The 27605-nt window shown below is 41.5% G+C and overlaps 1 protein-coding gene across 3 annotated transcripts in view; it reads left to right on the forward strand.

Annotated features, from left to right (window-relative positions):
- The first annotated feature begins 3608 nt into the window (after nt 1-3608).
- The window catches only part of LOC121582614 (erbin), a 147481-nt gene continuing 123484 nt past the window's right edge, over nt 3609-27605 (forward strand). For all 3 annotated transcript variants that reach the window (XM_045225095.1, XM_041898542.2, XM_045225096.1), the window contains exon 1: nt 3609-4232. The gene's annotated coding sequence lies outside the window, so the exon portion shown is untranslated. The remainder of the gene's footprint in view (nt 4233-27605) is intronic.

Genomic DNA, 27605 nt, shown 5'->3' on the forward strand with positions numbered 1-27605 from the left:
TTGACACTGGCCTACACACAATACCCCATAATGTCAAAGTGGAATTATGTTTTTCAAAAGTTTTACAAATTAATTAAAAATGAAAATATTAAATGTCTTGATTCAATAAGTATTCAACCTCTTTGGTATGGCAAGCCTAAATAAGTTCAGGAGTAAAAATGTGCTTTACAAGTGACATAATACTGGCTATCATAAGGTGAATGCACCAATTTGTAAGTCGCTCTGGATAAGAGCGTCTGCTAAATGACGTAAATGTAAATGTAATAATAAGTTGCATGGACTCACTCTGTGTGCAATAATAGTGTTTAACATGAATTTTGAATGACTACCTCATCTCTGTACCCCACACATACAATTATCTGTAAGGTCCCTCAGTCGAGCAGTGCATTTCAAACACAGATTCAACCACAAAGACCAGGGAGGTTTTCCAATGCCTCGAAAAGAAGGGCACCTATTGGTAGATGGGTAAAAAATAAGAAAGCAGACATTGAATATCCCTTTGAGCATGGTGAAGTTATTAATTACACTTTGGATGGTGTATCAATAAACCCAGTCACTACAAAGATACAGGCATCCTTCCTAACTCAGTTGCTGGAGAGGAAGGAAACCACTCAGGGATTTCACCATGAGGCCAATGTTGACTTAAAACAGTTACAGAGTTTAATGGCTGTGATAGGAGAAAACAGGATGGATCAACAACATTGTAGTTACTCCACAATACTAACCAAATTGACAGAGTGAAAAGAAGGAAGCCTGCACATAATAAAAAATATTCCAAAACATGCATCATGTTTGCAACAAGGCACTAAAGTAATACTGCAAAAAATGTGGCAAAGCAATAATCTTTTCGTCCTGAATACAAACTGTTATGTTTTGGGCAAATCCAATACAACACGTTACTGAACACCACTCTCCATATTTTCAAGCATGGTGGTGGCTGCATGTTATGGGTATGCTTGTAATTGTTAATGACTGGGGAGTTTTTCAGGATAAAAAATAAACGGAATGGAGAAAAGCACAGGCAAAATCCTAGAAGAAAACCTGGTTCAGTCCGCTTTCCACCAGACACTGGTAGATGAATTCACCTTTCAGCAGGACAATAACCTAAAACACAAGTCCAAATCGACACTGGAGTTGCTTACCAACAAGACAGTGAATGTTCCTGAGTAACCGTTTTGACTTAAATTTACTTGAAAATCTATGGCAAGACCTGAAAATGTTGTCTAGCAATGATCAACAACCTATTTGACAGGGCTTGAATAATTTTTTTAAGAATAATGGGCAAATGTTGCACAATCCAGGTGTGAAAATCTCTTTGAGACTTATCCAGAAAGACTCACAGCTGTGATTGCTACCAAAGGTGCTTCTACAAAGTATTGACTCAGGGGTGTGAATACTTATGTAAATTCGATATTTTTGTATTTCATTTTCAATAAATGTGCAAACATTTCTAAAAACATGTTTTCACTTTGTCATTATGGGGAATTGTGTGTAGATGGGTGAGGAAAAACATATATTTAATCCATTTTGAATTCAGGCTGTAACGCAACAGCATGTGGAATAAGTCAAACGGTATCAATAATTTCTGAATGCACTGTACCAGTTGTTATTGTATTCCATGTTTAATTGTGTTTATTGTTTGAGTGCCATAGTAGTAAGGTGGGAGTGTTCCTTCACATGAAAGGGTTTGTTTTGTGTGAGAAATGCTGTGCTACCTTGGTATTTGATGACTATATATAGTCATATATTCTGGCAAAGCTGGGAACATAAAAGACAACTGCAAAAGTATGATCATTTTTACTTGGTCAATGTGAAAAGGTACAGGATCTCAAAAAGATGACAATACTTGTGTTATATTTTCAGTGAAAAGTACTTTAATCACAATTACATTTTCCATTACTATGCCTATTACTACGCCTATTACTACGACGATTTGTGAATTAATAAAAGAACAAACCTGCTTTTTGGCTTTTCACTGGTCAGACTATCGGACAAACCTCAATTGTTATTTATTTGAGTGTCCACAAGGGGGAGACAAAACATCATACATCATCACATTACACTGACCATTGTACATTTGGGCCAGTTTCCAGGATCCGGACGCAGATTAAGCCTATTCCTTGACTAAAAAGCACTTCAATTGAGATTCTCAATTGGGCAAGCTTTTCAGTCCAGAGGTAGATGTAATCCATTGGTTTCCACTCTCTGGCTAGGCTGGAACATCGTGGCAGAATCCCCTCTTGAAATGGAATTTGCCCACAAGGTGATGTATAAATCATATTCATTCAAATGCTGTTCATATTCGTTAAAATTCAGTATATGCTATTGCACTTGTAGCTACATTGATGGTCTTCAGTCTCTCTGTTGTATTTGGGAGATATTTATTTAACCAAATGTGTAGGATGATCCCAGCCCTGCTAGGCACTAGTCTAGTAGACTACATTTGATGTATAGATGTGTCTGCCTCAGAATTGTTATGTCATGTCACAACAACCCTTATTCCCCAATTCATCTTCACAGGGGGGGACAGCTTTACATGGGGGGGCATTTTCCCTACAAAAGGAGATTATAATTTATTCACAAGGCCCTGTTCCAATATGGCTGTGTTCAGACAGGCAGCCCAATTCTGATTTTTTTTCTCTCACTAATTGGTCTAATTTTAACCAATCAGATCAGCTCTGTAAAATATCTGATGTGAAAAGTTCTGATGTAAAAAAGACCAATTAGTGGAAAAAAATATCAGAATTGGGCTGTCTGTCTAAATGCAGCCCAAGATCATTTTTCATTTCCTCCCTTACATTTTAGTCATTTAGCAGACACTCTTATCCAGAGCGACTTACAGGAGCAATTAGGGTTACGTGCACATCGACATATTTTTCACCTAGTCGGCTAAGGGATTAGAACCAGCGACCTTTCGGTTGCTAGCACAACGCTCTTACTCACTAAGCTACCTTGAAGCAATCACTGATCTGACCCTATAAATGATTGATGAAAGCTATGCAGTGGATCATTACTTCAATCTATTCAAATGGTATCAGTGATTACATCAAGGAAGGGAGGAAAATCTAGATCATGCATCAAGTTATTATAGTGACATTCCATCACCACCATCACTTTACTTGACGTTCCATCACAACCATCGCTTCACTCTCGGAAGAATCTCAATTGCATTCTTCTTGTGTCCTCTCCGCACCTCTTTCTCAGAACCCATTGGATGAGAAAGCCAGAGGTCCCTACCCTCTGACCTTCTCCTCCAATGGGTTTTGAGAAGGAGCTGAGGAGAGAGGACACGAGGAGTATCCAATTGAGATTCTCCCACTGTGTGAGTGAATATGCCCTTTGCCATGTCTCTCACTGGACCTAAGACAAGTATTGTTCACACAATACCAAATTGTTTCCCAAATAATAGTTTTCGGTTGTTAAAATAACGTTCCAAATAATTGTGAGTATCAACATAGCAGCAAATAATCAACTGTAAAATATGTCCTACCTCTCCACAAACCGCATTGGTGAACATAATTTACTAACGACTGATACACCATTTTCATTGGTTATATTAACATGCCCATCAGGTATGCGCTCAGATGCAGGGTTGTCGCCGCACTGGATTGACTGACTGGGCCAACGATACAGCCGCATACACTGGCGTTGGCTCGTTAGACTGGCCAACTCTGTGTTTCATCGTGAATTGTGTGTTCTTGCTACAAACAAGATGTATGCATACATTTTTGAATGACAAAAAGAACAAGAGATTAGGATTGAAAACATTGGCGTGCGGCGTTCTTCAGACGAAAGGATTCTGTTTTGGCGGTTGTGGATTTTTTGCTTTTGCCTTTTGTATTTCCTTGGCTGTTGTGGACATTTTGGATTCCTTCTTAGTTTTAATGTTCGTTTTTATATTTTTACCCAAATATAGCTAGTATCAAAACGAATAATTTTATGTCCCCCGTTTATTTTAGTAATCGCTTTTTGTTTATTTATTGTCTGACACACTGGACACTGTTTTTCAGCGAGACGCAAACTCGGAACAATAAACAACTTTTTAGGGGATTGGTCTCGCGAAAGAATGCGTTTGACTGGTTAGCTAGCCAGCTAGCTAGGTGTACTTTGAGTGGATGCTTGGAGGAAACAAACGTTGTCGGCCAGCGAATTTATACCGTTTAAAACGTTCGTGGATTTAACAATTTTCGGACTATATATCAAATGAGAAACTAATTCGACACCATTTTATGGTAAGTGAAGTCTGCTAACGACACTCGTTATATCACTGTAGCGATTGGCTGGTGTGTGGTCGCGAGCTAACGCGTTAGCTAGCTACCTAGTCGCTAGCCGGGGGGAGGGCATTCCCGCAAACTTGCACTCTTTACAGGTGGATTTCCTTAGGAAGGGGTTGGCTAACTAGTAATTACTAATGAAATGGCGTTGGTTAGTTATATTGTGGTATCGCAAACTAGATAGTTTGCTGATGGTTTTACAAGCGGCAATATCACAATCTGGCAATTACTCTATTGTTTTGTTTTCTTACACTGGAATGTCAAATCTAACGTTAATGTAGCTACTGTTTACTTTCCACTAACGTTAAGCGAACTGACGTTAGCTACGTTAATAGCTAGCTAGAAGGCTACCAACCTACAGCCCAATTAATTGTTATCTGACATTGTTTAGAGGCACGAGTCCTGTTTATTGACAATCAGTATAACGCGGAAATAAGAGGCCAGCTAACGAGATTCAATGTATGTTGTTCATCGCTTCCTGTGCCGAACACCTTCGGTTCGTATTCGAGGACAGATTTCCTATATTCGACATCTTGGCATTTTCATTTAATTAACGTTCCCCTTTGTTAATAAGATTAGCTATCTACTTTCCCAAACTAGCTAACTTCAATCATTTGGCTTTGATCCTGTATTACTGATGTGAGGCTAATCTCACGACTGATTTATCTGATAGTGATAAGAATGCATCTAATGGCATTCTCACTATAGCTACCTAGCTAGAATGATTAGAACCCTGTAATGACTCTGAGATCTTACAGTGGGAGGTGAAAATTCTATTAAAACATGAAGCTGGGAATTTCAATGTAATATGTAACCCTCTGATTCGTTAACCTTTTGTAGTATTTAGCCTGGATAAGTAGTCTATTACTAGTGTTACCTGTGAGCCACCCTATGCTTAGTCAATGGAGTAAAGGCAGTCTTTTTTTCTTCTTAAAAAATGAATACAAAATTACTGGTTTGTTACTTTTGTGGTTAGGTGAGCCTAGCGAATTAGCAGGTAAGTAATCTAACAGGATAGGTTCGAGGCACTTGGTAGGCTCATCTTCACTGTGGATTATCACACTCACAACTCCACACCACAACACCTCAGGTTATTATAACTATCCAAAGGTGAACCTGTTGATCTGACAACCTGAGCCGTTCATTAATTGTGGCAACTGGGGATAATGCAAGGCACAGGTCAAGTCACACTAATCAAGTCCTCTTATTAACAGGGTCTGTTTTTAGCTCTGCTAACAGTCTTAGTCAAGCTATGCTGTACAGAAAACATATCTGGCTTTGAAGCAGACCTTTTTAAAACAGTCATCCTATAAAGAGCTTGCCGGTGAGGTTACCATCCTCTTACAGGTAGTTTCTCTACCGCACCTGCAGTCTCGACCTCTGAATGCTCCGCTATGAAAAGTCATCTGACAGTTACTGAGTTGCTGACCTATTGCACCATCTGTAACCACTGTGGTTATTATTTGACCCTGCTGGTCATCTATGAACGTTTGAACATCTTGAAGAACGATCTGACCTTAATTGCTATGTACTCTTATAATCTCCATCGGGCATAGCCAGAAGAGGACTGGCCACCCCTCAGAGCCTGGTTCCTCTAGGTTTCTTCCTAGGTTCCTGCCTTTGTAGGGTGTTTTTCTTAGCCACCGTGCATCTACATCTGTATTGCTTGCTCTTTGGGGTTTTAGGCTGGGTTTCTGTGTAAGCACTTTGTGACATCTGCTGATGTAAAAAGGCTTTATAAATACATTTGATTGACATACAGCAGCAGACGAGAGGGAGCATATCAAGTTTTTTTTGACTGATCTTGTTGGTTGGATTGATTCCTTTTAACCATGCCTTGCTCTAAAGGAAGTAGGCGACTTGCATTTTGGTTAGTTTAATATGATAGCCTAAAACACATGTAGCTAAAACAAAAATCTGTTTAATCTGTGATGATTCCGTGATACTTTTTCCATGGCAAAAATGAAAACACAAAGCAAATCTGCATTCCCAGTCCTGTGAAATCCGTAGATTAGGGCCTAATTATTATTATTATTATTATTATTTTTAACTTGATTGATTTCATTATATGAACTGTAACTCAGTAAAATCTTTGAAATTGTTGCATTTATATTTTTGTTCAGTATAATTTGTTGTCAATGTTACCAATTTGAATAAATGTATTTTATGTGCAAATGTATTGTTTTTCTTACATTTAAATTTCAAGGAGAATTTCACTAAATGTAAAGCATTATACTGGCACCAGAGTTGCCATCTTAATACTGTAATTTTGCTTTACAGCAGAGATGCTGTAATATTTTACAGCACTCTGTTCCCTACTGTAGAAACATATTACAGCATCCCTGCTGTACATTTACAGGGATGCTGTAATGTTTTACAGTAAGGAAAATAGTGCTGTAAAATGCATTTCTTCAAATTGGTAACAACATTAACAAATTATACTGAATGAAAATATACATGCAACAATTTCAAAGACTACTGAGTTACAGTTCATATAAGGAAATCAGTCAATTGAAATAAATTCATTAGGCCCTAATCTATGGATTTCACATGACTGGGAATACAGATATGCATCTGTTGGTCACCGATACCTTAAAAAAAACGGGTAGTGGTGTGGATCAGAAAACCAGTCAGTAGCTGGTGTGACCATCATTTGCCTCATGCAGCGCGACACATCTCCTTCGCATAGAGTTGATCAGGCTGTTGATTGTGGACTGTGGAATGTTGTCCCACTCCTCTTCAATGGCTGTGCAAAGTTGCTGGGTATTGGCGGGAACTGGAACACGCTGTCAATCCAGAGCATCCCAAACATGCTCAATGGGTGACATGTCTGGGTAAGTATGCAGACCATGGAAGAACTGGGACATTTTCAGCTTCCAGGAATTGTGTACAGATCCTTGCGACATGGGGCTGTGCATTATCATGCTGAAACATGAGGTGATGGCGGCGGATGAATGGCACGACAATGGGCCTCAGGATCTCGTCACGGTATCTCTGTGCATTCAAATTGCCATCGATAAAATGCAGTTCTGTTCGTTGTCTGTAGCTTATGCCTTCCCATACCATAACCCCACCGCCACCATGGGGCACACTGTTCACAACGCTGACATCAGCAAAACGCTCGCCGACACAACGCCATACACATGGTCTGCGGTTGTGAGGCTGGTTGAACATACTGCCAAATTCTCTAAAACGACGTTGGAAGCGACTTATGGTAGGGAAATGAACATTACATTCTCTGGCATCAGCTCCGGTGGACATTCCTGCAGTCAGCATGCCAATTGCACGTTCCATCAAAACGTGAGACATCTGTGGTATTGTGTAGTGTGACAAAACTGCACATTTTTGAGTGGCCTTTTGTCCCTACCACAAGGTGCACCTGTGTAATGATCATGCTGTTTAATCAGCTTCTCGATATGCCACACCTGTCAGGTGGATGGAATATCTTGGCAAAGGAGAAATGCTCACTAACAGGGGTTTAAACAAATTTGTGCCCAAAAAATTATGTGTATGGAACATTTCTGGGATCTTTTATTTCAGCTCATGAAACATGGGATGAACACTTTACATGTTGCGATTATATTTTTGTTCAGTGTAACAACTGTATTGACAATAAAGTAACAGTTAACACATACTGTATGTAACCAAATAAGAGCATCATTACAACACTAATTTAAAAATGATATTGTGTGTGGGAGAGGGAGTTAAAATTGGGATTGTGTACAGGCGGTGAAGCACAACTGGGCAGGAGAGCATCTGAGAGAGAAGTCAGCGCAGCATCCGGTGTTCCTCATGGGGCTCGGTAAGAATCCTCTTCAGTGATGATTTGTTAGCTATTCTCACCCTTAATTTGAACAAGCATAGAAAAATAAAGAATAGAATGAGAGACAGAGCGCACCAGGGCTGTTACTCTGTGGGTAAAAAGACCGGTGACAAGGGACATATCAAGCTGGTGTATGTGTGTTACCTCGCTTGAGGTCTTGATTCAAACTCTGTGAATTCTTGGAATAATGGCGCAATGTAGGGGTTGAGAACAGCTGGCTTCCTCTTGGCCACCTTGTCATGCACTTTGGCCCATCTTCAGGGTTCATAATCTTGGGTTGATTAGAACCTACAGCATACAGTGCATTTGGGAAGTATTCAGACCCCTTGACTTTTTCCACATTTTGTTACGTTACAGCCCTAAAATTGATTCAATAAAAAAAAATCCTCATCAATGTCCAAACACTACCCCATAATGACAAAGCGAAAACAGGTTTTTAGAAATCTTTGCAAATGTAAAAAAACAAAACAAAAACATATTTTCTTAAGTATTCAGACCCTTTGCTATGAGACTCGAAATTGAGCTCAGGTGCATCCTGTTTCCATTGATCACCCTTGAGATGTTTCTACAACTTGATTGGAGTCCACCTGTAGCAAATTCAATTGATTGGACATGATTTGGAAATGCACACACCTGTCTATGTAAGGTCCCACAGTTGACAGTGCATGTCAGAGCAAAACCAAGCCATGAGGTCGAAGGAATTGTCTGTAGAGCTCTGAGACAGGATTGTGTCGAGGCACAGATCTGGGGAAGGGTACCAAAACATTTCTGCAGCATTGAAGGTCTCCAAGAACAAAAATGGAAGAAGTTTGGAACCACCAAGACTCTTCCTAGAGCTGGCCGCCTGGACAAACTGAGCAATCGGGGGAGAAGGGCCTGGGTCAGGGAGGTGACCAAGAACCCAATGGTCACTCTGACAGAGCTCTAGAGTTCATCTGTGGAGATGGGAGAACCTTCCAGAAGGACAACCATCTCTGCAGCATTCCACCAATCAGGCCTTTATGGTAGAGTGGCCAGACGGAAGGCACTCCTCAGTAAAAGCCACATGACAGCCCGCTTGGAGTTTGCCAAAAGGTACCTAAATGACTTTCAGACCATGAGAAACAAGATTCTCTGGTCTGATGAAACCAAGATTGAACTCTTTGGCCTGAATGCCAAGTGTCCCGTCTGGAGGAAACCTGGCACCATCCCTACGGTGAAACATGGTGGTGGCAGCATTATGTTGTGGAGATGTTTTTCAGTGGCATGGACTGGGAGACTAGTCAGGATCGAGGGAAAGATGAACGGAGAAAAGTACAAATCCTTGATGAAAACCTGCTCCAGAGCGCTCAGGACCTCAGACTGGGGTGAAGGTTCACCTTCCAACAGGACAACGACCCTAAGCACACAGCCAAGACAACGCAGGAGTGGCTCTGGGACAAGTCTCTGAATGTCCTTGAGTGGCCCAGCCAGAGCCCGGACTTGAACACGATCGAATATCTCTGGAGAGACCTGAAAATAGCTGTGCAGCGACGCTCCACATCCAACCTGACAGAGCTTGAGAGGATCTGCAGAGAAGAATGGGAGAAACTCCCCAAATACAGGTGTGCCAAGCTTGTAGCGTCATACCCAAGAAGACTTGAGGCTGTAATCGCTGCTAAAGGTGCTTCAACAAAGTACTGAGTAAAGGGTCTGAGACTTACGTAAGTGATATTTCAGTTATTTTTAAATATAAATGTGCAAAAATGTCAAAACCGTTTTTGCTTTGTCATTATGGGGTATTGTGTGTAGATTGATGAGGCGAATATAAAAAATGGTTAGTGGGGAGAGGCTATACGGACACTCCTGGCCTGCAAAGCGACGATGTATGTTGCGTTATTTAGAGCAGAGTGAATTGAATCACACGATTGTGACTGCAAAGGAGGACACTGTGTCCCTGTGTTGTTGCCATTCATTCTCTCCCCATTTAGTAGACTATATCAAATCAAATTTTATTGGTCACAGACATTACAGTGAAATGCTTACTTACAGCCCTTAACCAACAGTGCATTTATTTTAAACAAAAAAAGTAAAAATAAAACAACAACAAAAAAAATGTTGAGAAAAAAAAGAGCAGAAGTAAAATAAAGTGACAGTAGGGAGGCTATATATACAGGGGGTACCGTTGCAGAGTCAATGTGGGGGGCACCGGCTAGTTGAGGTAGTTGAGGTAATATGTACATGTGGGTAGAGTTAAAGTGACTATGCATAAATACTTAACAGAGTAGCAGCAGCGTAAAAAGGATGGGGTGGGGGGGCAGTGCAAATAGTCCGGGTAGCCATGATTAGCTGTTCAGGAGTCTTATGGCTTGGGGGTAGAAGCTGTTGAGAAGTCTTTTGGACCTAGACTTGGCACTCCGGTACCGCTTGCCGTGCGGTAGCAGAGAGAACAGTCTATAACTAGGGTTGCTGGAGTCTTTGACAATTTTGAGAGTGACATGTAGATGGCTACCAATATTAGTTATTTCTTGTGTAGGCTGCTGTCCTACTATCTAATCATGGGAGGGAATTAAAATTGGCCATGTTACTAACTACCACTGGCGACAATGTGATAGGCTACAGCTGCCCACTGCACCTTAGGTCGACAGGCACCTCACAACACCGGTGCACTGGTCATTCAAGATCGGCTTTAGCGGCTCGCATGTAGGTGGCCCACAACCTGGTTTATGTGTAAAATGCGCCCCGTCAATCCGGAAATTTTTTTGCGCCGGTAATAAATGGGTCATATCTTTTGAACTGCTAGAAACAAGCCATTTTCTCTGTAGTAATGGTAAGAACATGCCGGTCAGTTTCTCTAGGTTGCACAAAGATATTTACAAGCAATTTAGAGCAGACTGAAATAGCTTGTGTCAACTTGAGAAAGCTAGCAAATGTTACCTAGCTAGGTTTGCTAAGAAAACATACAGTAATTCAACGTTGGCTATCAATAAAGATACTTATAAACAAATCAAGGTACCTACCCAGCAGCTGCTGAAAATATTCTTCCACTTCAGTCGCTTCAAGAAGATGTTTACTAAAATAGTCTGAGCTTCATGTCTCACCCGACAGCATGAGGTTGGCGCCTGAAACGGATTATTTGAATCTACAGTAGGCATAAGCAATTACTGTAAAGAAATACAGTATGTTTGTAGTTTTTACAGGAGGCTTCCAATTACAGTTAACATTATTTTCCAGCATTTTACCCACAATGCAGTGCAATCTACAGCATTAATGCTGTATGACACATTTACGGTATTTTACTGCGCGTTCTACAGTCGTGGTCAAAAGTTTTGAGAATGACAATAATATTAATTTTCACCACGTCTGCTGCCTCAGTTTTTATGATGGCAATTTGCATATACTCCAGAATGTTATGAAGAGTGATCAGATGAATTGCAATTAATTGCAAAGTCCCTCTTTGCCATGAAAATAATCCCCCCAAAACATTTCCACTGCATTTCAGCCCTGCCACAAAAGGACCAGCTGACATCATGTCAGTGATTCTCTCGTTAACACAGGTGAGAGTGTTGACGAGGACAAGGCTGGAGATCACTCTGTCATGCTGATTGAGTTAGAATAACAGACTGGAAGCTTTAAAAGGAGGGTGGTGCTTGAAATCATTGTTCTTCCTCTGTTAACCATGGTTACCTGCAAGGAAACATCATCATTGCTTTGCACAAAAAGGGCTTCACAGGCAAGGATATTGCTGCTAGTAAGATTGCACCTAAATCAACCATTTATCGGATCATCAAGAACTTCAAGGAGATCGGTTCAATTGTTGTGAAGAAGGCTTCAGGGCCATCTCCTAAAGTTGATTCAGCTGTGGGATCGGGGCACCACCAGTGCAGAGCTTGCTCAGGAATGGCAGCAGGCAGGTGTGAGTGCATCTGCACGCACAGTGAGGCGAAGACTTTTGGAGGATGGCCTGGTGTCAAGAAAGGCAGCGAGGAAGCCACTTCTCTCCAGGAAAAACATCAGGGACAGACTGATATTCTGCAAAAAGGGTACAGGAATTGGACTGCTGAGGACTGGGGTAAAGTCATTTTCTCTGATGAATCCCCTTTCCGATTGTTTGGGGCATCGGGGGAAAAAAGCTTGCCCGGAGAAGACAAGGTGAGCGCTACCATCTGTCCTGTGTCATGCCAACAGTAAAGCATCCTGAGACCATTCATGTGTGGGGTTGCTTCTCAGCCAAGGGAGTGGGCTCACTCACAATTTTGCCTAAGAACACAGCCATGAATAAAGAATGGTACCAACACATCCTCCGAGAGCAACTTCTCCCAACCATCCAATAACAGTTTGGTGACGAACATTGCCTTTTCCAACATGATGGAGCACCTTGCCATAAGGCAAAAGTGATAACTAAGTGGCTCGGGGAACAAAACATCGACATTTTGGGTCTATGGCCAGGAAACTCCCCAACCCTTAATCCCATTGAGAACTTGTGGTCGATCCACAAGAGGCGGGTGGACAAACAAAAACCCACAAATTCTGACAAACTCCAAGCATTGATTATGCAAGAATGGGCTGCCATCAGTCAGGATGTGGCCCAGAAGTTAATTGACAGCATGCCAGGGCGGATTGCAGAGGTCTTGAAAAATAAGGGTCAACACTGCAAATCTTGACTCTTTGCATAAACTTAATGTAATTGTCAATAAAAGCCTTTGACACTTATGGAATGCTTGTAATTATACTTCAATAAAGCACAGTAACATCTGACAAACACATCTAAAAACACTGAAGCAGCAAACTTTGTGAAGACCAATACTTGTGTCATTCTCAACTTTTGACCACGACTGTACAGTGTTTTACTGTTGAAATTACAGAAAAGTCTTAGTATACCTTTGATTATGCCAGTTCCACTGGCTCGGCAAATATCCAGCTGTACAAAAGGATTATGTGGAGAGATTTGATGTAAAATTGACTTGAATTTGCCAAGACCTCAGATTTTCCACAAAACACAACAAACAGTTCTCGAGAGGACACGTCGTAGGCTATTTTTGGCAGACTCACACATTTCAGATTTTTGAGGAAGATGATATTGTATGCTCGATCGGGAAGAACTTGTGATGGCCCGTATTTCTCTAACCACCTGTGCATGTCAAGCAATAGGCTAGTTGCAAAACAACACAGAAGAACATCAAAAATTCCAAAATAGGACTCGGTGGAGCAAGGCCTGGGCTATATATCAAATTAATTTGAATGAATGTTTTAGCGCGATATTCCAAATGCCTGTATCGCAATATCGTCTCCTTCGCTCCTGCTGTGCTGTGCGCACCTTCCCATTTACTCACACACACCAAGCCCCTCCCCCTGCCACTCACAACAACAAAGATGAGAGATCACTTCTTCATCTCTGATGAGCAGTTTCGCTATTTGCATTTGAGGTTTGGTCCAACAGAATCGTCATATGAACACCGAAAGACATTGAGACATTATTTTACTGTAATAGAGGACGATACCCTTTTTATGTCTCAACAACTCAAATTTTGCGCCGAGTAGACACTACTAAAATAGGAGTATCAATGAACATTGATTCTGGACAGTTAATGCTCAGTTTGTTGCAGGCGGCATTCATGTACCGCTAGCAGCATTTTAGCCAAAGACACTTATACTAGCTGTTTAGTCTGTGTTTTATGAATGTGCAATAAGCATAAAACACAATTATATAAGGAATTGGCAACTTATTCTCATTCTGAGATATATGGTAGGCCACTTGATTTCAACGTCAACAAAGTGGACAGGCTAGCATGCTGTTCAAACCGTTAGAGACGGACAGAAGGGGTGTGTTCTAAACAATTCAACTGTTCTATCTTGTTTGCTAGCAAATAGATCCAAGTTGGCTAAACTTGAATTATACTGAACAAAAATATATACGCAACATGTAAAGTGTTGGTTTCATGAGCTGAAATAAAATATCCCAGACATTTTCCATACGCACAAAAAGCTTATTTCTCTCAAATGTTGTCCACAATTTTGTTTACATCCCTGTTAGGGAGCATTTCTCCTTTGCCAAGATAATCCATCCACCTGACAGGTGTAGCATATCAAGAAGCTGATTAAACAGCATGATCATTACACAGGTGCACCTTGTGCTGGAAACAATAAAAGGCCACTTTTGTCACAAAACACAATGCCAAGTTTTGAGGGAGTGTGCAATTGGCATGCTGACTGCAGGAATGTCCACCAGAGCTGTTGCCAGAGAATGTAATGTTAATTTCTCTACCATAAGTCGCCTCCAATGTCTTTTTAGAGAATTTGGCAGTATGTCCAACTGGCCTCGCAACCGCAGACCACGTGTAGCCACTGTTCTGGTGGTTACCCATGGTTCTGGTTAAATTTGTTACAAAAAGGGCATTTTCATAGACTGACTTGAAAGTCAGATCAGTGATTATTGCGAAAAAGCAGGTGTAACTGTTTTGATAAAATAATTAGTGTTTGTGGAAGGCTTATATTTATCCTAGCTATAAGTTCACAAGCTCTGAATTCATTAGATTATTGCTGACTGTTTGAAATGCAGTCTATTTGACCTTTTTTAATTGTACAACAAAGCTTATTTAGAGAGAACATTGAATTGGCCATAAGTTTGAGATTATTTTAGGCCATATTGCCCAGCCCTGCTAGACACTCAAAACAAGACTATGTTATGTCACTGACAATGTTGTAAGCACACCCCGTGTATTTTTCCCTTTGCCTTGCTCATGACTAACAATCAAAAGGTGAAATGGATCGGTCTCCTCTCTCGCTCTCAAAACAAATAGTTTGAGATTCATTGCTGCCTTTGCATTGCAAGCAACTGACAAGGCAGGCAACAATGATCCTTAGGAGTTAAGACCCCTCTCACTGGTCAAAACCTACAGTAATGATTTATGGCATTTTCCATGGAGCCTTTTTCTGCTTCACAATGGTCCGATCCGTCCCCCTGGAAAGGAAATATTTAGACGGATCCTCCAGATCCATTACACCAGAGCCATGCGTCAGGACTAAGTGTGTGTGTGTTAGTGCTATGGAATGTTTCCATTAAGATGTAGAGTGCCCTGTCTCTCGAGTGCTACTGTATATTCACTGCCTGACTGTATAGCCATGCTTATATCATGTTCTTGGTACTGACTGAGCGTCAGATATACTGTAGATCATTTTATGTTGGTGAGTAAGAAGAAGGCACCCCATGACACCTAGGCCGTACCCATGGGTAAGTTATTGGTTTTGTATTGTTTATTACGTGCCACTTGGAAACAACAATAACCTAGAATGATATAACCTTGAAAACAAGAGGAAACTTATTCAATATGATGCCTCTGAGGCCTTGTAGCCTAATCTCCACTGCTTAAGGCCCAGTAGCTGACTTGGCTACTGTCATGAGGAACCAATGTGTATTGGAGCATGACTCCAGTGTCCTTAGATTGACCTTCATTGATAATCCACATTTGTGGACATTGGGTTGTGAATTTTAAAGAGCTCTATATTGTGTGCTTTATATATCACCCATTTAGCTGCTGCCGGTGATGGCAGTTTTGGAACAGTTGGATTTTCATTTGCGTCTTGAGAATAAGCACAAGCATGCTCTCTCTCTTACTCCCTGTCTCTATTTAATCTGATTCACTTTAGAAATGACACTGAAACCACTTTCATCTATGGGGGAGTGGGGGCTGGCCTTTTGGACTGCTAATGTATCCAAGCCCTCCCCCCTGTAGCACAGCAAAGTGACTGTTCCCCCAGTGGCTCCTCTCTAGAAGATAGGGCCTATATCAGTCCCTTTGGCTTTGACAGACTCGTGTTCACCGTCACCTTTGACTGATTCCCTGTCCATCTGCCCTTCGCTCAATACATCAAAAGCCAGTCAATTGACATTAATCCAACTGGAAATCAGGAGGCCCCAGAGAATGCTTTTTATCTCTATTTTCACTGGGTTGTGTGGTATTGTCACAAACTACTACATATTTATAGGGAGACACCATGACCGTTTATTTTTGTTCCTGGTCCCTCTGAGCTGCATTGTGTGTGTGTGTGGGGGGATTTTTCCCCAGCACTAGGTCTCGACGATTAGTAAAAACAGGTGTTATAGGCTAACGCTAGGCTCGAAGTGGACCAAATTCTGCATACACCCAGCAGCCTGCATATACTCACAGGACAAGGTGTTGAGAACACCCCATAGGTCTACTGCTACTGTCCCACAGTCAAGAGAAAGGCAGTTGGACAGTTTCAGTTGATGGCTGGCTGGCTGGTGTGAATGGAAAACTCATAGCTCCAGCTCCCGAACTCACTCGGAGGGTGTCCTAAAACCAGGGCATTAATTCACAAGAGTTTGTGGAATGCTATTTTGTCGTTTCTGCGGGAGGGCGGCCGTGTTCGTGGGTGGTATAGGAGGAAAGGGCAATCAACATTTAGAAAGGTTTTCATTGTGAGTGTGTGTCTGTGTGTGTTGCCGAGTAAGCAGGAATGGGAACGGTTGGTGGATTAGTGAGGCGAGGGCCTTGTTCCCTGGAGGACTCAAACCCAAAAGAAGCCTGAGTCGGACTAGCACAACTCCACCATATACACTGACCCTAATGTTGCTGTCTGAGGAGACTGGGCTGTTTGACTAAATGGCAGTAAGCATGATTATACAGTACATTATATCAGTACATTTATTGATAGCAGACATAAAATGCCTGGCTTTTTCCAAGGCACTAGTGTTTTCCGATCTGTAATTGTTTCACACCACCAAATATTGATGCTCATATTTAAATGGCAGCCCATTTTGCATTTCTTTATGCTCGCTTTACTGTAGTTCTCTTTTGTAGGACGTTTCCGAGAGTGATACTGGGACAACAATGGAGAAGAGCGTTTGATGTGTTTTGTATACAGGGATGAGCCCGAGGCATTGAGAGAGCTCTGTTTATGTCGGTGTGAAGATGATGTGTGTTAGGAGGGGTGGCAGCCTTGGTAGCTGTACACAAAAGTGGTTGTTGAAGAAGGCAACACAAAAACACTTTTCTGTATTAGGGCTAAATAAACCATGATCTCACAAGATGACACTGTCAGAACTAGGGCTGTGGCGGTCATGACATTTTGTCAGGCGGTGATTGTCAAGCAAATAACTGCCGGTTTCACGGTAATTTACTGTTATTAACATAAACACTTAGCATCTCCTGGCTTCCACACATAGCCTACAAGCCACTGATGCAGACCTTTTGGAACATCTACATTTAAAGTCTAATAAATCAATTGAATATAGCCTACACCATCACAATAAATCCATTATTTATTTTAGACAGGTCTAAAGAAACATGATATGAATAAAATGTAGTCTATTTCAGAAGAACAGAATAGCATACTCTGAGTTGGCTATGCCATATGGCTGTGCTCTGCTAATTGAACTGGTGTAGCCAAGATTTGCTTAGAATTCCGTGGCATTATTTTATAGTATGAAGAACACAATTGAACATAGCTGAATAACATAGAAAGGATGTTTTCTCCAAACGATTTCTGAGGGAGTGTGCACATGCGGCTATTCTGTGTTGAGTGGTTAACAAAGAAACCGGTCCTCCTATCTGCTTAATTTAGAGTTATTTATGCAACTAGAGTTGTGATACAAACGTTTGGCTATAAGTTTTGATTTTTAATACATTCTAAGGCTGCATGATGCGACTAACGATGATTGATTTGAAAAAAGTTGCATGAAAGGCATGTGCTCTGCTTGGTTTCTTGCACAGGCTGTACACACTTCATCAGTATCTCATTCACAATTTGACAAGCACTTGATAATGCCTCGAATTTCCCGTCAGCATCCCCCTAATGTGGCCGTAATGCCCCATTAAAAAAAATTGCTGTCTTTTGTGGCTAGTGGCAGTTGTGCCCTTGGGCTGAATATAATAATTATAATTCCCTTCTCCCGGCTGTGTGTTCCGAAACACCTCTCACTCACATGGCTCTCTCAGATATCTCAATTCTTACATTTACATTTTAGTGCATACATTTTCATACTGGCCCCCCGTGGGAATTGAACCCACAACCCTGGCGTTGCAAGCGCCATGCTCTACCAACTGAGCTACACATTATTAGCCAATGCCCGGGTTCTTCTCACAGGCATCTGTCTCAGCTCCGAAGTAGGCTACAAGTGAAGACAGACACATCGGGACGCAACTGCGGAATTCGCAACGAATTCCGAGGGCATATTGAAGATGTTAGAAGAACTGTCAACATTTACTTTTCGTCAGCCAACAAGATGAGTAGGCCTAACGAACAGCAAAAGGACTAGCTTATGTCACTCTACTATCCCCCATATTACAAAAGCTGACCTATTCTTTTGGTCAACTTGTCCTTTTGTGCGAGAGAAATATTCCAAACATAGTCTGGGACAGTTGTTGGATGCGATAGATCCAAATTAACACAACCACTAGCATAAAAAAAACTGCAACAGATCAGAACTTTTAGCTTAAAATGTTGATAAACTATTAGGCTATTTCTTCACATTATAAGCGCAGCAATGCAAACATTGCAGTACGCTATAAGCGCGAATGTTCCAAAATGCAATCAATTTGCGGGAAAACCGTATTCTCAAAAGTGACCATAAATGCGATTATGCATGTAATGCTTTATTATAAAGGTGAATTTTTATGGTGAAAATTATCTTCCCCAAACTTGAAACTCATGCGCCACATATGTATGCCATATGTAAAGCGGATTAATGTGCTTAATTTTACACACTTTAGTTGTGTAACAAACCTTATCAAAATATATAGGCCTATGGGCTAGGATACATGAGGTGTGGAACTATGATTGAAAAAAAGGCATGCGCTGTTTCTTACCTTACTGCACACAAGCTAGGCATCATTCACAAGTGATAATGTAGTTCACAAGTGATTAGGCTAATATTGTCACCCATCAGACTATTCTTGATTTAATTTTGTCTTTACGTATACTAAATAATATATGTATGAAATTAGTTTAGATTTAGAATGGACCATTGTCATGCAACTGTCTCGGAACAGGGACAGGGGGAAAAAATACTTGTCATCTATGCACTTAAATAGCAAATGGAGGACGCTTTTCCCGTGGTTCATTTTCATGCCAGCCAGGTAGGCTGTACTCCTGTTGTAAAACGAAGCAATGTGCTTAATATTAGGAAAGTTGAGAAATAAATATAGTAGGCCTAGCCTATAGAAGAAAGGTGATAGGATCCTCTTTTTAATAGAGGCCATCAAAGCTCTGTTTTCTCACACAATTGCATAGCCTATAGAAATGCTGCGCAACATGAGCTCATGGGCTCTCGTGAAGTGTTTGATTTTCGATAACATTTGCATTGATGTCAGAGTGATTAGAGGGACAATAGCGTGCTGAGTACCAGGCAGTTAGCATGTTTTAGGCTATTAATGACCGTCAGCAGCATCAGCGCTTGGAGAAGCGTAGTTACCGTGACTAAGCGGTCACATGGAATTTGACAGCAGTCATGACTTGTGACTGCCGGTGTGGTGGTAATATGGTCACCGTTATAGGCCTAGTCAGAACTAACAGGTAGGCGGCACCATTAGCAGGGCTTTACGTTAATTTTCTTTACAAGGAGCACGTGCTCCTAAGTTGAAAAATGTAGGAGCACAATGAAAAATATTTGAGGACCGTCCATGATATGGAAATGTATAGTTTCAGTCATGTTTTGAGGCTATACAGTGTTTGTTTACATTTACTTTCTTTACAAACATTGGAAAAACAAGCTAATTTGGGCTTCTGATAGGGTACGACAGTTTAACTAAGCTCAAGAGTGATACTCTTCAAGAATCAATGGGTTTATATTAGGGATTAGGGGTGTAACGGTACACGTATTCGTACCGTTCGGTACGGGGACCTCGGTTCGGTCCACACTGTGAACCCGAATGAATAGATCAAAAACAGTAGGCCTATAGGCTATGCCTACGCTGCATTGTATGCCTTGGGTAGATCTGAGCTGAAAAAAACGATTAAGGCTATTCCATTAAAACAACTAGAGCCTATGCACATATTGTAATCAAAATTAAATCTTAATTGGTGCATTTTAAACTACTTTTGAGAGCTGCAGCCGGGAACTAATTTGCTTCCCAGTAGATTACAACAGCGACGAACAGAGAGCGTATGTCGCCACTGCTCAACCAGAATAGCCTATGCAGCTGCCAACACCTCGCACATGACACATTTACGCCGACATCACCCCAGTATTCCTACCACCGGAGCGAGACAGAAAAAAAAAAAAAACGTAGTCTCCCCTCTGCATTCAAGCAGCCCTTCACAGCTGACTGACCGGACCAAAGAAATTACAGGAGCGGTGGGTATGTTTATAGCCACGGATATGCACCCGTTCCCGGTGGTTGAAAAGAGTAGGGGGTTTCAGCACTGAAAGTGGTCGAGCCACGTTACAAACTTCGCCCTCTCGCACCCATTTCCACAAACAGGTAGTACCCGCTCTATATAAGCAAGCTAAAGCCGAAGTTGTCAATTAATTGGCCAATGCACCCTGTGTTGTGCTTACTACAGATGGACGGACCTCCAGGGCTACAGAGAGCTACTTAACAGTGACAGCCCATCACATTACCCCAGAGTGGGAAATGAGAAGTACCGTGCTACAGACACGTCCCCTTAATGAGTCACACAAGTGCGCATATCTTTCTCTTTGTAAGAAAACATTATAGGATAGGCCTATACAATGTCTGAGCCATGTTTACATATTGATTTCACACGCATATTGCACTTTATTTTAGTGTTGTTGATTAGTAAACATGTTTTTTTTTGTACGAAACCGCAATACGTACTGAACCGTGTATTTGGTGAACCGTTACACCCCTATTAGGGATATAACGATTCAGCGATACTTATCGGTCCCCGGTTTAAATGTTTACGATATGAGTGCATCAGCCCGCAGGACCCCAAACTGATCCAAATGTAGCATGCATCGATCAGAAAATCTATTCAAACGTTACGAATTGGTGGTTCACAATTTTGTTTTGCTTCAATTACTTTCTTTCTAACTTCCGAAAATACCTAATCTTTTGTGATAATTTCGTCCTCTTCATTGACGAAGTAAGCATGTAATTGTGTTGACAATCATTGATCTACAAGTCATTTTGCATGCTGAACAACCCCAGGCAATATCAGTAGCCTAGTCCAGTGGTTCCCAACCAGGTTTACCAGGACCCCTGGGGGTACTTGTCCTATCCATGGGGGTATTGGTATTTATTAGGATCCACATTAGCCGCTGCAAAAGCAGCAGCTACTCTTCCTGGGGTCCACATGAAACATGACATAATACATAGTACAGAACAATATTATTCAAGGGATGAACTACATACAGTGCTATGAAAAAGTATTTGTCCCCTTTCTAATTTTCTATACTTTTGCATATTTGTGATACTGAATGTTATCAGATCTTCAACCAAAACCTAATATTAGATAAAGGGAACATAAGTGAACAAATAACACAACAATTACATATTTATTTCACTTCTTAATTATTATGGGACCCATCTCGTCCAAAAAGTTATACTTTAGAATCATCTGTCCATATAACGTTCTTCCAAGAGTCTTGATGATCATCCAGGTGCTTTTTGGCAAACTTGAGTCAACTTTTTGGAAGAGATGGGTCCCATTATGCCTGGCGAAAACCAAACACTGCATTCCACAGTAAGAACATCATACCAAAGGTCAAGCATGGTGGTGTGATGGTTTGGGGATGCTTTGCTGCCTCAGGACCTGGACGACTTGCCTTAATAGAAGGAACCATTAATTCTGCTCTGTATCAGAGAATTCTACAGGAGAATGTCAGACCATCCGTCTGTGAGCTGAAGCTGAAGCGCAGCTGGGTCATGCAGCAAGACAATGATCCAAAACACACAATCAAGTCTACATGAAAATTGCTAAAAAGCAACAAATTGGAAGTTTTGGAATGGCCTAGTCAAAGTCCAGACCTAATCCCAATTGAGATGTTGTGGCAGGACTTGAAACGAGCAGTTCATGCTTGAAAACCCACACGTCACTGAGTTAAAGCAGTTCTGCATGCAAGAGTGGGCCAAAATTCCTCCACAGCGACGTGAGAGACTGATCAACAACTACAGGAGTCATTGCAGCTAAAGGTGGCACAACCAGTTATTGAGTGTAAGGGGGCAATTACTTTTTCACACAGGGGAATTGGGTTTTGCATAACTTTGTTTATGAAATAAATACAGTCGGGGGAAAAAAGTATTTAGTCAGCCACCAATTGTGCAAGTTCTCCCACTTAAAAAGATGAGAGGCCTGTAATTTTCATCATAGGTACACGTCAACTATGACAGAAAAATTGAGGGGAAAAAATCCAGAAAATCACATTGTAGGATTTTTTATGAATTTATTTGCAAATTATGGTGGAAAATAAGTATTTGGTCACCTACAAACAAGCTAGATTTCTGGCTCTCACAGACCTGTAACTTATTCTTTAAGAGGCTCCTCTGTCCTCCACTCTTTACCTGTATTAATGGCACCTGTTTGAACTTGTTATCAGTATAAAAGACACCTGTCCACAACCTCAAACAGTCACACTCCAAACTCCACTATGGCCAAGACCAAAGAGCTGTCAAAAGACACCAGAAACAAAATTGTAGACCTGCACCAGGCTGGGAAGACTGAATCTGCAAGAGGTAAGCAACTTGGTTTGAAGAAATCAACTGTGGGAGCAATTATTAGGAAATGGAAGACATGCAAAACCACTGATAATCTCCCTCGATCTGGGGCTCCACGCAAGATCTCACCCCGTGGGGTCAAAATGATCACAAGAACGGTGAGAAAAAATCCCAGAACCACACGGGGGGACCTAGTGAATGACCTGCAGAGAGCTGGGACCAAAGTAACAAAGCCTACCATCAGTAACACACTACGCCGCCAGGGACTCAAATCCTGCAGTGCGAGACGTGTCCCCCTGCTTAAGCCAGTACATGTCCAGGCCCGTCTGAAGTTTGCTAGAGTGCATTTGGATGATCCAGAAGAGGATTGGGAGAATGTCATATGGTCAGATGAAACCAAAATAGAACTTTTTGGTGAAAACTCAACTCGTCGTGTTTGGAGGACAAAGAATGCTGAGTTGCATCCAAAGAACACCATACCTACTGTGAAGCATGGGGGTGGAAACATCATGCTTTGGGGCTGTTTTTCTGCAAAGGGACCAGGACGACTGATCCGTGTAAAGGAAAGAATGAATGGGGCCATGTATCGTGAGATTTTGAGTGAAAACCTCCTTCCATCAGCAAGGGCATTGAAGATGAAACGTGGCTGGGTCTTTCAGCATGACAATGATCCCAAACACACCGCCCGGGCAACGAAGGAGTCGCTTCGTAAGAAGCATTTCAAGGTCCTGGAGTGGCCTAGCCAGTCTCCAGATCTCAACCCCATAGAAAATCTTTGGAGGGAGTTGAAAGTCTGTGTTGCCCAGCGACAGCCCCAAAACATCACTGCTCTAGAGGAGATCTGCATGGAGGAATGGGCCAAAATACCAGCAACAGTGTGTGAAAACCTTGTGAAGACTTACAGAAAACGTTTGACCTGTGTCATTGCCAACAAAGGGTATATAACAAAGTATTGAGAAACTTTTGTTATTGACCAAATACTTATTTTCCACCATCATTTGCAAATAAATTCCATAAAAATCCTACAATGTGATTTTCTGGATTGTTTTTTCTCATTTTGTCTGTCATAGTTGACGTGTACCTATGATGAAAATTACAGGCCTCTCTCATCTTTTTAAGTGGGAGAACTTGCACAATTGGTGGCTGACTAAATACTTTTTTTCCCCACTGTATGTAATTGTTGTGTTATTTGTTCACTTACGTTCCCTTTATCTAATATTAGGTTCTGGTTGAAGATCTGATAACATTCAGTATCACAAATATGCAAAAGTATAGAAAATTAGAAAGGGGGCAAATACTTTTTCATAGCACTGTAAATGGGGGGTACTTGAAGACCAGAAGTCCCCACAAGAATAGTAAACAAACTAAAATTTGACCAACTGGGGACATTTTGTTGGTCCCCACAAGGTAAAATGCTATTTCTAGGGGGTTTACGGTTAAGGTTAGAATTAGTGTTAGGGTTAGAATTAGGGCTAGGGTTAGGAGCTAGGGCTAAGGTTAGGTTTTTGGGTTAAAGTTATGGTTAAGCGTTTGGGTAAGAGTACGGTTAGGGGTTAGAGAAAATAGGATTTTGAATGGGACTGAATTGTGTGTCCCCACAAGGTTAGCTGTACATTACTGTGTGTGTGTGCTGGCCTTGTGTGTTTGTGTGTGTGTGTGTGTGTGTGCATATACACAGTGTGTACTGTATAGGCCTACTGAATATGAATATTTCTGACAGGTGTATAAAATAGAGCACACAGCCATGCAATCTCCATAGACAAACAGGCAGTAGAATGGTCTCGCTGAAGAGCTCCGTGACTTTCAAAGTGGCACCATTGTAGGATTCCACCTTTCCAACAAGTCAGTTCGTCAAATGTCTGCCCTGCTAGAGCTGCCCCGGTCAACTGTAAGTGTTGTTATTGTGAAGTGGAAACGTCTAGGAGCAACAACGGCTAAGCCGCGAAGTGGTAGGCCACACAAGCTCACAGAACGAGGCCGCTGAGTGCTGAAGCGCGTAGCGCGTAAAAATCGTCTGTCCTCGGTTGCAACACTCACTACAGAGTTCCAAACTGCTTCTGGAAGCAACATCAGCACAACAACTGTTCGTCGGGAGCTTCATGAAATGGGTTTCTATAGCCGAGCAGCCGCACACAAGCCTAAGATCACAATGCGCAATCCAAGCGTTGGCTGGAGTGGTGTAAAGCTCACCACCAGTGGACTCTTGAGCAGTGGAAACACATTCTCTGGAGTGATAAATCACGCTTCACCATCTGGCAGTCCAACAGACGAATCTAGGGTTTGGCGGATCCCAGGAGAACGCTACCTGCCCGAATGCGTAGTGCCAACTGTAAAGTTTTGGTGGAGGAGGAATAATGGTCTGTGGCTGTTTTTCATGGTTCGGCCTAGGTCCTTAGTTTCAGTGAAGGGAAATCTTAACGCTTCAGCATACAATGACATTCTACCTGCTTCTATCTCAAGGCCATCATACTGTTAAATAGCCATCACTAGCAAATTAGAGGCTGCTGCTGCCTATTGAAATCACTGGCCACTTTAAGAAATGGAACACTAGTCACTTTAATAATGTTTACATATCTTACACTGCTCATCTCATATGTATATACTATATTCTACTGTATCTTAGTCCATGCAGCTCTGTCATTGCTTGTCCATATATGTATATATTCTTAAATTCCATTCCTTACTAGATTTGTTTGTATTTGGTATATGTTGTGAAATTGTTAGATATTACTGCACTGTCGGAGCTAGAAGCACAAGCATTTCGCTACACCCACAATAATATCTGCTAAACACGTGTATGTGACAAATACCATTTGATTTAGACGATTCTGTGCTCCCCACTTTGTGGCAACAGTTTGGGGAAGGCCCTTTCCTGTTTCAGCATGACAATGCCTCCGTGCACAAAGCGAGGTCCATACAGAAATGGTTTGTCGAGATCGGTGTGGAAGAACTTTACTGGCCTGCACAGAGCCCTCACCTCAACCCCATCGAACACCTTTGGGATGAATTGGAACGCCGACTGCGGGAATGGAAGCAAGTCCCCGCAGCAATGTTCCAACATCTAGTGGAAAGCTTTCCCAGAAGAGAGGATGCTGTTATAGCAGCAAAGGGGGGACCAACTCTATGTTAATGCTCGTGATTTTGGAATGAGATGTTCAAGCAGGTGTCCACATACTTTTGTTCATGTAGTGTATGTGTGAGTGCGTGTGTAGCCATTAGTAAATCCATGATACTTAAAGATGTATTATGAAATATATTTTCCATAACCAAAAATATTGTATTTTCAGCTGTTTTGAAACTGGTGTACAAAAAATTAAGTAAAGATGGAAAAAACGAAACTTAAGAATGGGAAGCATAGAAATAGCGCACATAGAACAGATTACTGCTTCTTAGACTTGCTTTCAATAAGAATGACAGATCTATAGCACACATTTCTATGTGAATTTGGTCAGGTCGCCCAAAAAGTTAGCTATTGCAGCTTTAAGAGAGAACTAAAAGCCCTCCGGAGGAAGTGGAGCAGAAAGCAATAAGTGACGATGATGCAGCCCAGTAGTGTGCTCAGCTGACTGTGACACACACACAGAGTGTTGGGCTGCACTGTAGCTCCATTGTGCTGTATGGGCTCAGGGACAGTCAAGGCAAGGGGGGGATGAACCCAGCGCTGATTGGGTTTGTCTCCGATCAGCTGGCAAGGCCACAGGCCGCAATGACATGCACAGGCAGGCAATACTGGCCTGATGTACTCTGGGCTTAGAGGAATGATGATGAACCTATTGAGGCCTTGTGTGGATATACTATGGAGTCTATAGCCACAGTAGATTAGGCCTCACTGGCTACACTCTAGGCTGTGTATGCTAATGCTACTTTATTTCTGTGGCTTTCCAAGAGGTGTAGGCTATGTGCCTATATACCCTTTTCCAGTACATGACACACTGACGTCACGCACAGATGTGCATGACTCTTGGCAGCAGTAAGAAAGCCATCTCCATCTGTGCCCATTCAACATAGCCTAGATTTACGTTTTTATAAACAAAATAACTTTTTGGGGTTATCATACGCTTACAATTATGTTTTGATTCTTGCTTGAACAGTCGCTAAGATTATTTTTTGTTTGTGATCTTTGCAAAATAACTATTTTGGATGCAGCAGTTGTTAGCTAGAATGCTAACGCTCATTGATATAGGCTTTAGCAAAAGCTAGCCAAAGAGCCATTTTACTTGAAGTGTTTTTTTAAGTATAATGCATTTTATTTGCGATGATGACACAAACATTGTATTAAGCAGGACATTCATACGAGCCTTAATCCAATTATAATCCAAAAGTAGAGGCTTTTTTTTTGCTGCTGTTCTATAAGAACTCCCTGTTGAAAGGGGTCTATAATATTTACATTTTACATTTTAGTCATTTAGCAGACGCTCTTATCCAGAGCGACTTACAGGAGCAATTAGGGTTAAGTGCCTTGCTCAAGGGCACATCGACATATTTTTCACCTAGTCGGCTTGGGGATTAGAACCAGCGACCTTTCGGTTACTGGCACAACGCTCTTAACCACTAAGCTACCTATCCTAAACCATAGCCTCAATCTTCACAAAAGAGACAGCTAATCTAGCAATGTTTTTCAGAACGCAAACAACAGGATAGATGCACCCTAAACAAGCCTAATTGTTCCTCCATAACAGAATAAATAAATTGATAGTATTAATTTGTCCACAACAACAGTGGAGGATTATTTTAGATTAGATTTCTTTGTGTTGTGACAAGTTAAAATGATGCAGTAGTCCTGTCGGTTGCCTACAAACAGAGATGTCATGCGTATTTCCCACTCCCTGCCTTAGTCATAATATAGCTATTTTCATCTGACATCTCACAAATGTTTCATTAACCAATAGTCTATTCATGCATGTCCTTACA

The sequence above is a fragment of the Coregonus clupeaformis genome, chromosome 15, assembly GCF_020615455.1.
Source record: "Coregonus clupeaformis isolate EN_2021a chromosome 15, ASM2061545v1, whole genome shotgun sequence".
Lineage (NCBI taxonomy): Eukaryota > Metazoa > Chordata > Actinopteri > Salmoniformes > Salmonidae > Coregonus > Coregonus clupeaformis.